The 16,400-nt window shown below is 45.4% G+C and overlaps 1 protein-coding gene across 1 annotated transcript in view; it reads left to right on the forward strand.

The window, feature by feature from the left end:
• Window positions 1-16,400, forward strand: part of Cers3 (ceramide synthase 3) — a 120,442-nt gene that overhangs the window by 101,398 nt on the left and 2,644 nt on the right. The window lies entirely within an intron of this gene.

Below are 16,400 nucleotides of genomic sequence, written 5' to 3' on the forward strand. Positions count from 1 at the left end.
GAGACAGGCAGACAGAGAGATATACAGAGACAGGCAGACAGAGAGATATACAGAGACAGGCAGACAGAGAGATATACAGAGACAGGCAGTCAGACAGAGAGGGGGAGGGAGAGGTTGAGATAAAGAGACTCCACACAGATGTCTTCTATAGAATCCGACTGTAGACAAAGGGACAGACATAATTGATGTAATTCATGGCTTGTTAATAAATCTACACACCCCTCCAGGATGTGAATGTTTTATTAAAGGGCTCTTGGGCCAAAGAGATTGGTAAGTGCAGGTGTGAGGGAGACTCCATGCTGGTCAACGCTGTCCTTGTTAATCTCCAACTATTTTCTGTGGCCACATCCTGTGGCCATCTCCTCGGCCCCACTGAGTAAATCTCAGAGAGAGTTTCAAATAACACAAAGAAAACATTATTCATGAGAACTTAGAGAAGCTAAAAGAACATGTTGCTTTATCGTGTGGGCTCTAGTGCCTGAGTGATTTATGAGGCAGAGGCTTGATCCTGCCTTCTGTTTTGTGAGCATCAGGTATGCCATCCACCTCACTCTGTGCTCTCTAAGGAGCTGTGTTCTTACAGTGGTGTTTCCTACTCTGTAAGCGAGCAGGAGATCCTGAGGGCATCCCTGGGTGCAAACTCTTCCTGTGTCTCCACAGCCCACAGACTCACAAATGTTTCAAGCAACCAGTATGCACATCTGTTCTGACGTGAACCTGGAAGCGTGGTTATGTTGTTCAGGGACATGGGATTGGCTATCCCCTGTGATTTAGCTGTGTCTGGCCCACCTGCCACTGGGGCCCAGCTTCATTAGAGCCTTTGACTATTGTCAGAACTGATGCCATCATGTGACTGCCTAGGTGATGCTTGCATGGTCACCTCCAATACACCTGAAAAACAAACAAACGAACAAACATGACTTGCGCACTTTGAGTATGAGATGGGATAAAGGGTGTAAAGGAGGAACTCCCGGCTTTCGAAAAGGCCCCAGGTCCTGTCTGCTCAGAGGAAGAGAAGGATAAGGAAGGGATAAGGCTCCATGTAACTGTTCAGGAGGCCTGAAGCAGTTTTCTTCCTTATACCAGTTGTGTTTGTGTGTGTGTGTGTGTGTGCACATGAACATTTGGGATACTCTGTTCTCCTACATCTGTGACACAGTGAGGGAACTGGAATGGGCAGGGAAGAAGTTGTAACAAAAGCCTCAGCCAACCCTACAGAAAGTGCTGTCGCTAAGTGGCCCCTCAGAGGTGTCTCCTTTGAGGCCAGCCCATCATTAGAATGTCACTGAGCACGTGCTGCCTTCTGCAGCGGGGCATAGCTCTGAACAAGATGGCTTTTGCCACTTATGATAACACCCAGCCGTGTGCCTCCCACCATGGGATATAATGGAACCTTGCTCCCAAAGGGCTTCTGAGTGGCATCACCATATGATCTGCATCTTCCCTGCTGAAACCAGATACAAATTCCAAGAAAATTTCATTTCTCCATGTCAGGCATCTGAAGAATCAGAGGGCTTGCCGTCCCACGCACCACCTCTGATGCGAGATTGGGCGGAGTCTTTACTTTGTAAAATCTCCTTGTTGTTAATAACTGTTTTCTCCTTACAGAGTTTAGGGGAGGGCAAAATGCTATATGTGAACTGTCTGTTACAGACTTTGTGACCTGGAGCCCATGGTGGTGGAATAGGCACAGGGCCATGCAGCCTGGTGGTGGTGGTGAAGCTATGGGGCCAGGCAGCCCAGTGGTGTAGCCATGGGGCCAGGCAGCCCAGTGGTGGTGGTGTAGCCATGGGGTTTGCCATTTGGTCTCAGTCCCAGTCATTCTCCTGTGCTGTCACTTCTCTGCAGATGTCTCTCTCTCCTGAGTGTGTTCACACGTGCGTGCATGCAGAGGTACTCCTGTGTGGAGGAGACAGGAGACTTGACTGTGTGAAAGCCAGCATTCAGTGCCTACTGGTATTCGCTGGGAGCTGCCCACCTTAGGCTTTGGTTTTGGTTTTTGAGAAAGTCAGTGGTCTCTTTATTACTTCTGGGTTGTGGGCTCCAGAGCTGTTCGTTGTATGGGTCTAGTTCCTCATCTCTACTGTTGACGGCAGCCTGCACTTTGGCCCTGGCTCCCATAGTATCTGCGTAGAATTTCCCTAGTATGTTGCCTGTTAGAGCTCCTCTGGCTTCTATCACTATTATTTTAAATGATATATCCTTTCCCTGTAGCTTTGGGTTTCTTTAAAGCTTCTTCTATCCATTGGTTCATAATGATTTTTTTAAAATCAAATTCAGGTTTCACATCTGTTTTCCCTGCAGTGCCAGCCCTGGGGCTTTGTGTTTCTGGGCAGAAGCTTCACCAGCAAGCTACATCCCTCACCTTCACGATGTTTCTATCATCCTTTCCTCCTCCCCTCCTCCTGTAACTTTATGTACAGCTTACTTTGGCTATGGGTTATTGGTACTTTGTTCATTTTTGAGTTTTCCCCTCTTTGTGCTTCATTGTTGATAATATCTGTGGCGCTTCTCAGTACTTTGGTCCTTTCTTTCACAGCATTGAACCTGTGGTTAATCTTGTCTAATGTAATGTTTTATTTCAAACATTTGTTTTTAACCCTATAAATTTCATTTTGGTATTTAAAATATCTTCTATATTTCTTTCCATGGTATGGTTTTCTTCTGCATCCTTGAATAGAACACACACACACACACACACACACATATGTAATATATATGTACCTATATATACATATATGTATATATATATTAGATTTATTTATTTTTATGTGTTTGAATATTTGGCCTTCATGTATGTCTATGTATCATGTTCATGTGCCAGGAGCAGGTCAGAAAGCATAGATCCCTTGAAATTAGAATTATGTGCAATTGTGAGTTGACACATGGGTGCTGAGAATTGAACCCAGGTCCTCTGTAAGAAGAACAACTACTGTTTACTGCTGAGCCATTGCTTCAGCTTTACAAGGAACTGCTTTAACACCACGTCCCTTCAAACCCTTTATTTCTTGACCTGTTTCTGCTAAGTGAATTTCTCCCTGGGTATGTACCACATTTCCAAGTTTTCAAATTTTGTGATTACTTTTTTTTTTTAAAAATTGTTAAACGCTAGATTTGTTTTTCTATTCTTTTAAATGGAGATGAATTTTGTTTTTGAAGGCAGCTAGATTGCTAATGATAGCTGTGGTCTTTCTAAGACCTAAATGCTGGTAAGGTGAGTCCAGAGCAGCCTTCACTCTGTACCTATTAAGTAGAGGCCTTAATGCCCCCAGATGTGCTTGTACTGGGAGCTCTCACTGTGGCTTTAAGAAGACAACAAACCTCTGGCGCTTTCCAACTCCAGGGCTTGTGCTGCCAAGTCCCATCCGCCCAGGCTGTGCCTGGCCTCTGGGCAGCACGCTTTCTCCCCCTGCTGCTCCCATCTCGTCTCTCCACTATTCTCCTTACAAATTTCTATCTACTGGCCTTCAGCGAACTCAGTCCAGTGGCCCTCAGAGTGGTGGATTTGAATGTATTGATAATAAGTGCAGAGTCACCAATAATGTGTCTTAAGCACTTGCCCTTGCTGGCATTTAACTAAGAGTGGCCCGATTTGAATTCTCTGATTCATTCTTCCTGTATCTTCTATTGTATGAGTCTGAATCTGTGACTATTTTGTCCATGTGTGAGTATGAGTGTGTGTGTGTGTATGTGTGTGTGTGTGTATTGTGTGTCTGTCTGTCCCTAGCAAAGTGTGTTCCCTCTTTTTTGAACAGCATCACATCAGGAAGGGATGAAGACTGCTTTCCAGAATTAATTAATTAATTAATTTATTTATTTATTTTTATGTTTTTGAGATAGGGTTTCTCTGTGTAACAGCTTGAACTCACAGGAATATGCCTTTGCCTCCTCTGTGCTGGGATTAAAGGGATGCGCCACCATGCCCTGCCACTTTAGAGAAAATTTTTAACAGACTTTTACAAGAGATTAAATTACTGACTCTGACCCAGGTAATAAACAAGCACTATTAATCAATATTCAAGCTGCTTCCAGTATTTCTGGAATACTGACAGATTCTCCTCTGACAGATGCTCCTCTTATAAGGATGCTTCCAGTCTATCTGCTGCTTCCAGCAAATGCCTATCATAGCACACATGCAAACAGACATGCGCCTACAATTCTCAGCATCCATGTAGCAGCCCTCAACTGTGCAGAACTCCAGTTCAGTGGATCTGACATCCTCTGACCACCAGGCACATGGACATGGTGCACAGACATAAACACAGGCAAAACGCTCATATACATTGAACCAGAGACTTGGAAGAGTGCATAATATTACAGCTGTACATTAGCTTAGGTTGTAAATGTTGGCTACTTGTGAAATCCAAGGCAAATGAGGTTGGTTTTACATCATTCTCTTAAAAGCAGTTTAAACAAACAGGCTGAAGACCGAGTAGGATGGCAGTCTTAAGTCTTCTGTGCCCTTAAAGTGTATTAGTAACTCAGCTGTGAGGTCCAGCAGGAGCTCCAGTCTCTTTGAATGGAAGAGATTTTCCCATCAGCATTCTTCTGGCTGTGGGCTCTTCCTTGTGCATCACCTTAGAATCTGGACCTAAGAAGGCAAGAAGCTGTGGAACTCTATCTCCTTTATTTTCTTTTTCTCAAGACCCAGCCTGAGTTGCCTTCTCGCCCAAGGGTAAAACCAATTGCTGGACAATGCCTGTCTAGCTTTCCTAGGTCTTTAAACTGGCGGGGCAGTCCTCTACTGTCTCCTGCGCTGGCCAGGAGCAGAAGCCACGGTTCTGTGCCTTCTCGGTAACGACTGCCTGTGTGCTGCCTGCTTGTTTCCAGTGACGAGTAAAGGCTGGGCTGCTCCTCCTTTGTTTCTGATTTTTCCCCTCTAAGGGTAAAGCTGCCCAATAAACATTGATTATAAGCTACACATATATTTCATTTTAACGATGCTTAAAAGTAATAAGAAGGAGAACGTGATTCAGTACATAAAGTCCTTGTCCAGTAAGTGTGAAGACCATGTTCTGGAGTCCCAGAACCCATACATAAGCAAAGCAGCCATGGAGAGTTCCTGTAACCCCGGCTCTCAGGAGGCAGAAACGGGGCCTCATAGCAGGCTGGCAGGCCATACTGCACAACCCATAAGCTCTGGGCACAATTCAGAGGCCCTACATGAATAACAACTTCAGGTCTCCACATACTCATGCACACATGCATTATTTGCACATGAACACACATATGCATACAAATGTGTACAATACATACATACATACATACATACATACATACATACATAAGAAATTAGTAAGGCAAAATTAATTCTGATAATATCTTATGTGTATCCAATTCCCCTTAAGCTCCATGCATCTATGGCTGCATGTCTTGTCTCAGAGTTTGAAGTATCACATAGAGCAAGGCAGCCACAACTTGGTACTCACAGCCTCCCTTTCTTTTAGGGGACCACTCTCTTGTGTGTCCATCCCCTGAGCCGTACTTCCATCTTGCTGGTGGCCAGGCCTCGCTAGCGTTCTTCCCCCACTGAGTACTGTGGATACAGTGTTGGGATTGGTGACGTAATTTTCTTCTTCGTAGATATGTTCTCTGATTGCAGAAAATGGCCATGGTGACTGAGTGAGGGAGATAGTTGAAATGAGGGTCTCACCATTGTTCCTCAGTTCCAGATGGCATCAATCCAACCACTCTCTGTGTTGGAGCTGTTTCTAATAACAGATATCTTACTTCCTGCCCCCAAAGCAGAATTTCCATACCAACAGTGTCCCAGCTGAGTAAGGCTTCACCATAGCTTCAGGGCAATGTGGACTGCAGTGCATTAAGCATAGAACCGCAGGACATAGCCTTAAAGACCACAGTGTTGCCCTGTACCAATCTCAGCCGTGTAGGCAAGTGGTGTCTGCCATGCCTCCGAAGGTGTGCTGTGGCATTGCCCCTGCCTGATGACTGTCCATCTTACACAGAGCCAGGAGCTGTGCTCTGTTTTTGAGCTCTAACCTAATACAAGATCAGGCAGGTCTGTTGGCCGATTTTCTGATGACTCTTCTGCCACCTCTGCCACCTGCTTCTATATGGATTTGTGCCATGGGTGCATACTGAGCAGGGGCTGGGAATGAGGCCTTCTGTGTTTCGCAGTCCAACAACATTACCTAGCTGTGATTCTGTGGGCTTGGCCACTTGGAGACTAACGAACTTTCTTCTGGTAAGCTCTGCTTGATCAAGTTGTCATTTGAGCCTTTTGTTCAAAAGTAGGAAGGCATGACGTTCGTGACGAAGGTCTAACAAGTGACAGCAGTCACTTGTGGGGATCTTTCAAGGAATTCAAGGAAGTTTATGGGAAAGTCATTATTTCACCAGCTCTTGTCACCCATCAATCAATCAGTCATGCATGCTAGATAGGTGCTCTACCACTGAGCTACAGCATCAAGCCCCTGAAATAGTCTAGTCATGTTTTTAATCTACTCTTATTTAAGAATATCTTACAATAAGGTATGCTGCTCATGCTATGAGGATGCTAGAATATCAGACTAAAGGGCTATGTGAACTGCAGTGCATAAAGATGACAAAAAGAAAAGAATGCTTCCAGTCAGGTCCCAAGGCAGGCCAGCTACATCAGCAAGACAGATGAGGTAGGTAGGACCCAGACACTGGAAGCCTTGACAGTCAGTCTCCTCCCTCAGCAGAAGGGACTCTGATTTCCATCCCAGGGGAGATCCTCTCGACTGAATGGAGAGAATTCTGGGTTCTCCTCCATCCCAGAGAGGTAGCCATGGATGGATGACTTTCTATAGCTGCGTCTCCTTCTGAGACTCCAAACCGTTTCTACCTTAGGTTTCTGTCATGTAGGCACTCAGCTTCAGCTGCTCCTCCAGTCTGGAAGTTTGGGGAAAAAAAGCAACACTGTCATGTTCCAGAGGAGTAAGACTCACGAGGATAAAGCTCTCAGAATGCAGGCTGAGAGAGAGCAGGAAAGAGGAATGTAAAAGAGCGAGCTCTCAGCAGCACAAAGTGTGATCAATTCAGAAAATGACTAGTATTGCTTCTTTCTGGGATAGGCTTATCCTGTAGCACAAGCTAGTCTTGAATTGACTCTGTAGCCAAGGCTAGCCTTGAACTCCCTGTGTGTCCCAGACTGGCTGTAAACACTGTGTTCCTCCTGTCTCTGCTTACTGAGACCTGGGATTACAGGTGAGACCCACCATGACTGCCGGGCAGTGGTGGCGCACACCTTTAATCCCAGCACTCGGGAGGCAGAGGCAGGCTGATTTCTGAGTTTGAGGCCAGCCTGGTCTACAGAGTGAGTTCCAGGACAGCCAGGGCTACACAGAGAAACCCTGTCTCGAAAACCAAACCAAACCAAACCAAATCAAACCAAATCAAACCAAACCAAACCAAACCAAAGAGCTGCTGTGATCATGTTGTCTCTTTACAGCGATAAAACCCTGAGAACCAGTGCGACTAGATTATTAATTTGTTTTAGAACCACTTATTCTATAAAGTGAAGCATAGTTCTGAGTCTATATTGCCTCCGTGAACTATACCGTTTATAAAGAAATATAGGAAATCACAACTAAGGAGAAAAGATCATTTGAAATCAGAAAAACCCAAAAGGGCCCAGGTGACTCTGGCTTCAATATTTTCTTTCTATGGAGAAAAACAATCTAGGGAGAGTTCGTGGCTTAGCAAACAGCCTTGGTAGCCAAAGTAGCGTCTGTGACCATCACCTTGTCACTGCCCAAAGGCTGTTAGGCACACAGCACCCAGGGCTCACCAGGACCTTCATGGTTATGCATCTACGGAGCGTCCACAACCACAGACGATTTGTATGCACATTTGAACTTGAGAAGCACTGGTCTAGGAAATTCCACATCACCGAAAAGCAAATGTCCATTTGTGGCCAGGGTTGAAAGAACCCAATGGAACGCAGTGCAGTGCCGGCAAGGAGAAATATGAAAAGCAAGAATACAACGGTCTCTCTTTCCTGCAACCTTGTCAGCTTGGATGATGAGAATTATTACAACAGAAAGGGAGGTATTTTGCTAGTAGCCTAGAACGTTGAACTCTTTGCCTGAATTGCATTTTTTTTAATACAGTAAAAGCTAAAAGTTTGCTTTTAAAATAGCAGAGAATGCTTATTATAGCGCTCTTTGTTTCACTGCCAAGTGCGGCTTGAGACGTAGAGTCATTCACAAAGCAGCGGGACACTGTGAGTCACACACAGCCTCCTGGGCTCCTGACATTACTGCAAAGCCACAGATTCCCAGGCACAGAGTTTAGTTACAGTGCTTCAAACATGCAGCCACAGTTTTATTGAAGCTGCGGCTACAGATGTCATTCCGGGAGAGTGAGGAAGCCCCGCAGGCAGAGATGACTCATCGGCTAGAAGCGAGCACTGTATCTGTTGCACTGATGTGTAGGGTTCCTCTGTTCCTCGGCATCAATTTTGTTTGGGTTGTTTTTCTTGCAGACATTGTTTGAGGAATACAGATCAGGCCTTAGCTAATAGCATGTACAATTAATTAATAGAAACATAGACATTCTAGAACCAAAATGTACTGAAAATTATAGCAAAAATGAAGCCAGAGGTATGGCTGCTCAGATGTGATTTTTAACCCAGTGGATAATGAAGAAGCTTGATGTTTCGGAGTGACTGAGAGATGTGACTATACCTGTGCACTGTGCAGCGCAGGGTTAGGTAAGGTGTCATATGAGCAGCAGGAGAAGGAAATGCTGTGTGAGTTTATTCTCCAGGGCTATAACAAGTGCCAAGACTGGGTTCCTGATAAAGGAAAGAGGTTTCTTTAGCTTATGGTGCTGAAGCTGAAAGTCTAAGACCAGATAGTCATAGCACATCCACCTTCAATAGGCCACGCCTCTCAGAGGTTCTGGTGTCTCTCACCAGCAGTGCACTGAGAAGCAGCTTCCACTGAATGAGCTCTTGAGGATTCACCATAGCTAAACCATAATGAGTGGGAATGTTTAGCTGGAAGAGGAATGGACTATCTTTAGCTATGTAGAAAAAAAATAACAATGTTTGAAAGAAGTGTACTCTTCCTGTCACAGCCTAAAGGGATAGAACTGGAAACAAATAAGTAAAAACCGCGAGGGGCACAAAAAACTGTAAGAAAGAGAGAAAGGAAGGAAAGAAGAGAGAGAGAGGGAGAGAGAGAGAAGCGAGGGAGGGACAGAGGAAGAGAGGGAAGGAGAAAGGAAAGGCAGGCAGGGAGGGAGGGAGAAAGGAAGGAAGGAAGGAAAGAAGGAAGGAAGGAAGGAAGGAAGGAAGGAAGGAAGGAAGGAAGGAAGGAAGGAAGGAAGGAAGGAAGGAAAGGAGAGAAAGAAAAACAAAGCAGGTATACATGCAGGTAGGCGTGGGAACCTCCTTTGCTCAGGTTGTTCATAAAGAACACAGAAACTTCAGAGAGAAACTAGGCTAGATGCCCTCAAGGTCCCTTTCCATCCCAGAGGCCTTTGAAGAATGTTTTTCCAATGCAACACCCCTCCTACCTCTCAAGCCACACCACTGCACTCTGAGCCACGAGCATTTCTCTTCACACTGTGGCCGCTCTGAATCTCTCCAACCATTTCCACACAGCAGCAAGGAGTGCTGGTGGCACAGGAGCCGGCTTCCTTAGGTGGAAAGCAGGGCCCATAGTAGATCATGCGCTAGCCTTGTAGCATGCTCAGCTTACCGCTGAATGGACAAACGACTCCCTGGTTGAGCTAAGGGAACATGCATAGGCATACAGACTTCTTACTGGCTTGGCCACAATGTACCCACTGAGATGACCAACTCCCAACAGAGATACTTCATTCTTTACTCTATTCCCATAAACAAACAAACAAACAAACCCTCTTGGGAGTCCTTTCTTATTTTTCCTTATTCATCCTATTTTCCCTATTTGCATTTTCTTATTCCTCTTGAAGATAAGAGGTAAAACCTAGAAGGCACTGGCCTCAGTGGCTTCATAGCCCCTGAGTTTCCAGGACCCTAGCCCCTGCATCCCTGAGTTTAGCCAACCAAGAGCCAAGAAAGGCACCTGAGACCTGATTCATGACACTCAAAACTCCACGTGGCTACTCCAAACACACCAGTGCCCTCGTTGGAGCGGTTCACTAGAGACAGGTGTGCCTTCTCTTCCTGTCACTGATGAGTCCCTGATACCTTGAACGGTTCTTCTTAGTGGCTTCCTATTGAACATGGAAGTGCATTTGAACCCATGACTTGGATCTTCGTAGCAAAATGCTCTTTGTCCCACCCTCTCGGCCACTCCCACTTCAATTTGCGGTCACAGCTTGCTGGGTCTCACTCAGAGCCAACTGCACTGGTGCTAGCCACTCCCACCTGCCATCCCTGTATGTGCTTCTTGCTGTCCGCAGGGAGTACTGGGAGCCACACAGCGTCTAGTCTCTGGGTTTTGCCAGTACATTAATGAGGGATATTTCCTCATAGAAGGAAATGTGCCAAGGTTTCCTCTTGTTGACACAGCTTCTTTCAGTCTTGTAGTCAGAGCCTAAGACAGCACCCCCAACCTTCACCCATGGTACCTGAAAATGATGTGTATCTGGCACATGGGGTAAACTGAGGTGGGACGGACTCACCCATAGCAGAAAGGAAGGAACACAGCAGCTCTAGGTGCCCAGGGTGCTGGCAGCCTCCTCTGGGGCAGAGCTACCCCCGAGGCACTGGAGACCAAGTGGATCAGCATCATGTCTACCCTTTTCATGGTTCCTGGGTGGACATTTCTGGTGTAGAACAGCTTCAAATAATGACTATCCTGTTGAAAGCCAGTAGGGAGCGATGTGCTTCCCATTCCCTTTTGAAAGTGGACCGGTGGACTGGGGTTGTAAAGAACATAATTTGCCTGGCCTTAGAGGAGAGCAAGCATACGTCTGCATTTTCCTTATGCAGAAATCTTGCCAACAATAGCAGCTTGCTCCTCTGAGATGGGGAAGCAGCACTGTCCAGCAGGAACTGTGCGAAGTGGCTGTCTGTTACAAGTCTACTGCCAAGGTCTGCAGGTCAGCAGGTGTCGAGGGACCAAAGCACGTGCAGCTAGGCCTCAGCTCGTCTGACGGCTGTACCACTCATTCTGGGGCCACGGGCCGGTTCTGAAGCTGGAACCTGGCCACAGCGATTTGATACCAGTTAGAGGTGGCTGAGACAATTTCTGGAAAGCCGATGATCGCAGGGCCTGGCTGAGTACAGCAGACTGGAGAATGGAGTCTTATGTAGGAGGAGGACCCTGGGGGATTTGCTCTGTGCCGCTGAGTGAGTGGTGGTGCCATTTGCTGAAATATGGAAGACTAGAGGAGAACACGAGAACTCGATGAGATTGATGGACAGCTGAGTGATTAGCTAGCTTAAAATTTGAGTTTGAAGCCCACGGGACTGGTCCCTGTTATGGATATGAATTTATGAGCCATCTACACTTGAATGGTGCTTAGGTACTGTTGGGATATAGATTCATTCCTTCACTTACTCACTCACTGGACAAGTATCTGAATGCCTGCTATGGGTGTGATGGGATCACTCAGGAGAAAATGGCAAGGTGGGAGAGGTCATTTCGGTGTGTTGTGACTGGTCTGTTCCGGTTCCCCTGTGTCCTTCTGAAGACGTGTGCATGCTTGAAGCCAGTGTGTTCCCCAGGTCCCATGTTTGTGTATCATGACTATCCTTGTATTTTCAAACTTTTCATGAGTGTTATTATCTAACACTGCCCTTTGCACATCTCCTTGTTACTCATATTGATGTACTTGCTAATGGGCATGGCTGCGAGCAGCTCAGCTGGAATTGCCTGGCAACTTACAGGAAGCTGTCGAAGGATGGTTCAAGACTTATGTGTGAGAGTCTTCCTTTCCTTCACATTTTTCAACTTGGTTTTTATCATACATCTTCATGGCTGCCAGTTTGACAAAGTGAGCTTTCATCTCCCTGTGTTGATCTCATTTCCCCAATGATAAGTGCCTTGTGTGGTCCATCAGTCTGTGGTGCTGGGCCTTCTGCAGGTTCCCCAATGATAAGTGCCTTGTGTGGTCCATCAGTCTGTGGTGCTGGGCCTTCTGCAGGCTACCTGCTTACATCTTCAGCTTTCCTGTCAGGACTGAGTTTTTCATTCCCAATGGTCCATGTGGATTCTGTGGCTTTTTAAAAAAATCTTGAATATTAATATTTGAAACTAACATTTAAGTTTTAAAACAAAAGTTCTGGGCTGCATCCTGTTGAGCCAAGGTATTATCCTGTCCTAAATCCCAGGAGATTTGATTGTTCTGTTGTTGTTCAAAACAGTTCTGTGTATCTCCACTCAGGTAGAGATGAGGAACTTTCAGTACAGGATGAACAAGAGGCACCGTATAGCTGTTTAGAGAGTACTGCAGTTCTAAGCATTAATCTCCAACGCAAATCATATTTATTTAGTGAGGTCATTTCATTAGCAGCTGGTGGCCACCAGATCCAGTGTATTTTTATGTATGTTAGATAATCTGATGGGTTTGGCAGAGCCCTGTGCCTTTTGTTTGTTTGGTTTTCAAAAAAAGAAAGAAGGATGGAAGGAACAAAGGAAGGAAGAAAGGAAAGGAAAGGAAAGGAAAGGAAAGGAAAGGAAAGGAAAGGAAAGGAAAGGAAAGGAAAGGAGGGAAGGAGATCAGAACCTCCTCAGTATACTCTGGGCTGGGCTGTCACCAGGCTGTGACAACAGGAAGGGTCTGAAATCTCTAGTTTTTTTTTTTTCAACTTTGGAAAATGAAGATACCATTTGGAATCTGTCTGACCTTAAAACCAACTTTTTCTTTGAAGCTCATTGGCAAAAGTTAGCAAAATGAAAAACTGCTTCAGGAATTAGAAATAAATCAAATAACAGATTATAATTTAATAGTTCAACAATTAAATTATACCCAACATGAAATTTTTATTATAACTTCATTAGATTTTGTTCATAATTTAAGAAAATAAAAGCCTCCTACTTTACATCAGGAAGTTGGAGCAACATAAAAAAACAGAAACAGAAACAAAAACCCCCTGCTGTATCTGCACTGAACCCAAAGAGAAAGAGTCTTGCATATGTGGGCCAGCACAAAACCGCCTGTCTCTTCTTCTGCAGAGAAGGAACTATGACCAGGACATTCATGAGGTCATGGCCATCCAGAGGCTGTAGCTAAGTAACCTTGAAAGAGCAAAACTGGAGCCCTTACTTCCAGATTTCCAGACCTACCGCAGACATAGACCTAAGGAGGCAGGCATGAGGCTGCATAGGGCAGGCCCACGCCTCAGTGGCCACAGAGAGCAGAGATGTCACTCACCCTGGGCAGATGATTCGGCTCTAAGCCACAGAGACCACTCAGCAGGGAAGAGCAGTCTCTTCAAAAAGTGGTTGTGGGAAATTGGACATTCCCATGCCAAAGAATGAAACTTGACCCTCAGGTCTTTGGACGTGTACATCTTTATGCCCTGCTTCTAGAACATGCCCTTTAAGGAACAATTTTGGTTTTGATAGGCTTTAAACCAGAAGGTCAAACTTAGGCTTTCCTCTTTCCACTAGTGTGTGGGATGCTCTGACACTGACCTTGGCTTTCCTTCATAGTGACTATGTGTTCAAGTCAGTCCTCAGAATGCAAGTCTCTCTGCCCACCTGATCCATCTGGTTATTGCACTTGTCACGGCTGGTCCTGTCCAGAAATGTGAGGACTGCAGAGCTCAGCTGAAAAGCCAGCACTTTGTTCTTCACTACACACCTTTTCCTGAGCCTTTTGTGAGAGCAAAGGGACTTGTTGATGAGGAACTTCGTAAAAGACATGACAAAATCATTATTCACCCACCTTTGGCTATGGGGTGAATATTAATAGTTCATCCTAAAGCAGTACTTCTCACCCTTTGGGTCACAATCCACTGGAGGGAGTGGGGGCGTGGATGGGGCCTTTCACAGGTGTAGCATCTCAGAAATCCTACACACTGGATATTTACATTATGATTCTTAACAATAGCAAAACTACAGTTGTGAAGTATGAATGAAGTAATTTTATGGTTGGGGTCACCACAACATGAGGAACTGCATTGAAGGGTTGCAGCATTAGGAAGGCCACGAACGACTGTTCTAGAAGAACCAGGAAGGTTTTAGAGAGAAATCAGCTGAATGCTGGAATGCTTTTTTGCTCATTCTAGGAGCAAGTGGTCTCAAATGGTCAGAATACTAACAGAATGGTAATGGAAAGTCTTTGGCAAGGAGTGCCAAGACCTTGGGGTGGGGCCTGGTGGGTGAGGATCACACATCTCATGGTGAGCATGAGATCCATGCAGAGTCCTCCTAGCCCCGTGGCTGCGGAAGCCCAGATCCACCAGTCCAGTTTTCAAAGGTGTGGATCCTTGGGGGCACACTGCAGTTTCTTGGGTCTCTGCTGATTTGTAGAAGGTCCAAGGTCAACCATCTGCATGAGACAAGTTCTGGGGGACAAGTTCTGGGGGCCCAGATTCAGAGCCCGGTGTTTGGGTTGGAATGCAGTGAGAAGCACGGTGAGACAAATGGAGGTGGCTGGTTCCAGGGATGCTGCTGGTGCTCATGCTGACACTCAAAGCCACAGGCTGGGCTGGAGAAAATGCTGGTCTACCACGGTGTACACTCCAGGAGCCCCCTAGACAGAAAACAGTTGGGTTCTTGTTTCTATTAGGAATGTTAACTGCTGGAAAGATTTGCAGCTGTGCTTTCTTTCCTAGAATATAGATTGTGGTCCTTAAGCTTTTCTAACTCCAGCTCATTAGAGAATTTCACTCTTCTAACATCCCTCAGCTAGCGCCTGGTCAAGTGGTACATTGTAAATCATTCATAAGTTAATGATAAATCTACCCTTAAATCTTGAACATTTGTGAGTGTGTGTGCATGTCCTAGTGTGTATTGTGTTTCTTATTTATGTGTATCTGTGTGTGTGCCACAGCATATATGTGAAGGTTGGAGAACAATGTCAGGTGTCCATCCTCACCTTCCATTTTGTTTGAGAAAAGGACTGCCTAAGCCAGGCTGGCCGGCCCACACACTTCTGGGGACACTTCTATCTCCACCTCCCATCTTGGCATAGAAACATAAAGACAACAGACTAGTTAGTGTCTGGCTCTGACTTCAAGGAAGCCCTGAGAATCCAAACTCAGATGATGAGAGGCTTGGGCAGCCTAACCACTGAGCATCTCCTCGGCCCTTGAACATCTTTTGTTGCTGTTTGTTGTGTGGGTTTTGAGATAGGGCCTTGTCACATAGCCTTGGCTGACCTGGAACTTGCCTATAGGTCAGGCCCGCCTTGATGTCATAGAGTTCCACCTGTATCTGCCTCCTGAGTGCTAAAATTAAAGGCATGGCTCACCACATCCAGATGAACATCCATTCTAATTGAAATATAATGAACATGCCAATCTTTGTCTAACCTAATACAATTATTTATTAGGGATGGTTTTTATTCTTTTAAGTGTATACCTAAAGGCCAACCCTGGTGGTATCACGGTCAAGGTCAGAATGGGTTTGAGGAGGGGTGAGGAGATAGCCAGCACTCAGCCAGGGAGGAAGAAATGGCTCCCTTAGATCTGGGTCACAGGCCTCAGGGGTCCTCTGTCTCTCCCAGTGAGTACACCACCCAGCTCTGTCCAGCAGGGGACGGTAGAGCTCCGTGTTTGCACCCCAGGTAGCTCCCTGCTGTGTGGTGGCTTTGTCAAAGTCACTTACCTGCTTCAAATCTCCTACATTCACCATTGTTAGATTTCTGTCTCCTAAGTAAAGAGGATATTTCATATGTCCAGTCATGATGATGGAGAATATTACTGTTCATACGGACTGCTTAGTCCAACCTGCCCCTTAGTAAGCCCTTTAAACGTCAGTACTGTTAGTTATATTAAAGATGTCACATATAAAACAAAATTGGACTTAAAATGGTATTTTACTAATGTTTGAGTGACGCACCTTTGAATCTCTATTATTAGATCTTGCGTAGCAGACAAACACCTGCATATCAACCTAGCACAGTCTTATTGGCAGGAAATCCACAGTCTGGGCTTTGACTCATTGTCAGAGCCAACAGTTCACAATTTTGCAAGACCAGAAGGCTTTACTAGCTTGAACTTTAATTCCTGGGTAATATCGAACCCCTCTAAACAGAAGTTTAAACAATACTGCAATGCTCCAGCTGTCATAAAAGTAGAACAATGAAGGACATTTCCAAAAACTTTGTATATTTATGGGTGAAGTGTGTATTTGTGTGTATATGTGCGTGTGTAGGATTATCTCCGAAAGCATAGCCCAACTGACAGATGCTTGTCCTGTGCACATTCTTTCATGGATGGGAAGGCAGAAGCACAGCCGACGCAGGTGTGACACTGCTCAGATGTCACTGGTAGTTTTGCCATTAATAACTGACTTCAGGAATTG

The sequence above is a fragment of the Mus pahari genome, chromosome 1 (genome assembly GCF_900095145.1).
Source record: "Mus pahari chromosome 1, PAHARI_EIJ_v1.1, whole genome shotgun sequence".
Classification (NCBI taxonomy): Eukaryota; Metazoa; Chordata; class Mammalia; order Rodentia; family Muridae; genus Mus; species Mus pahari.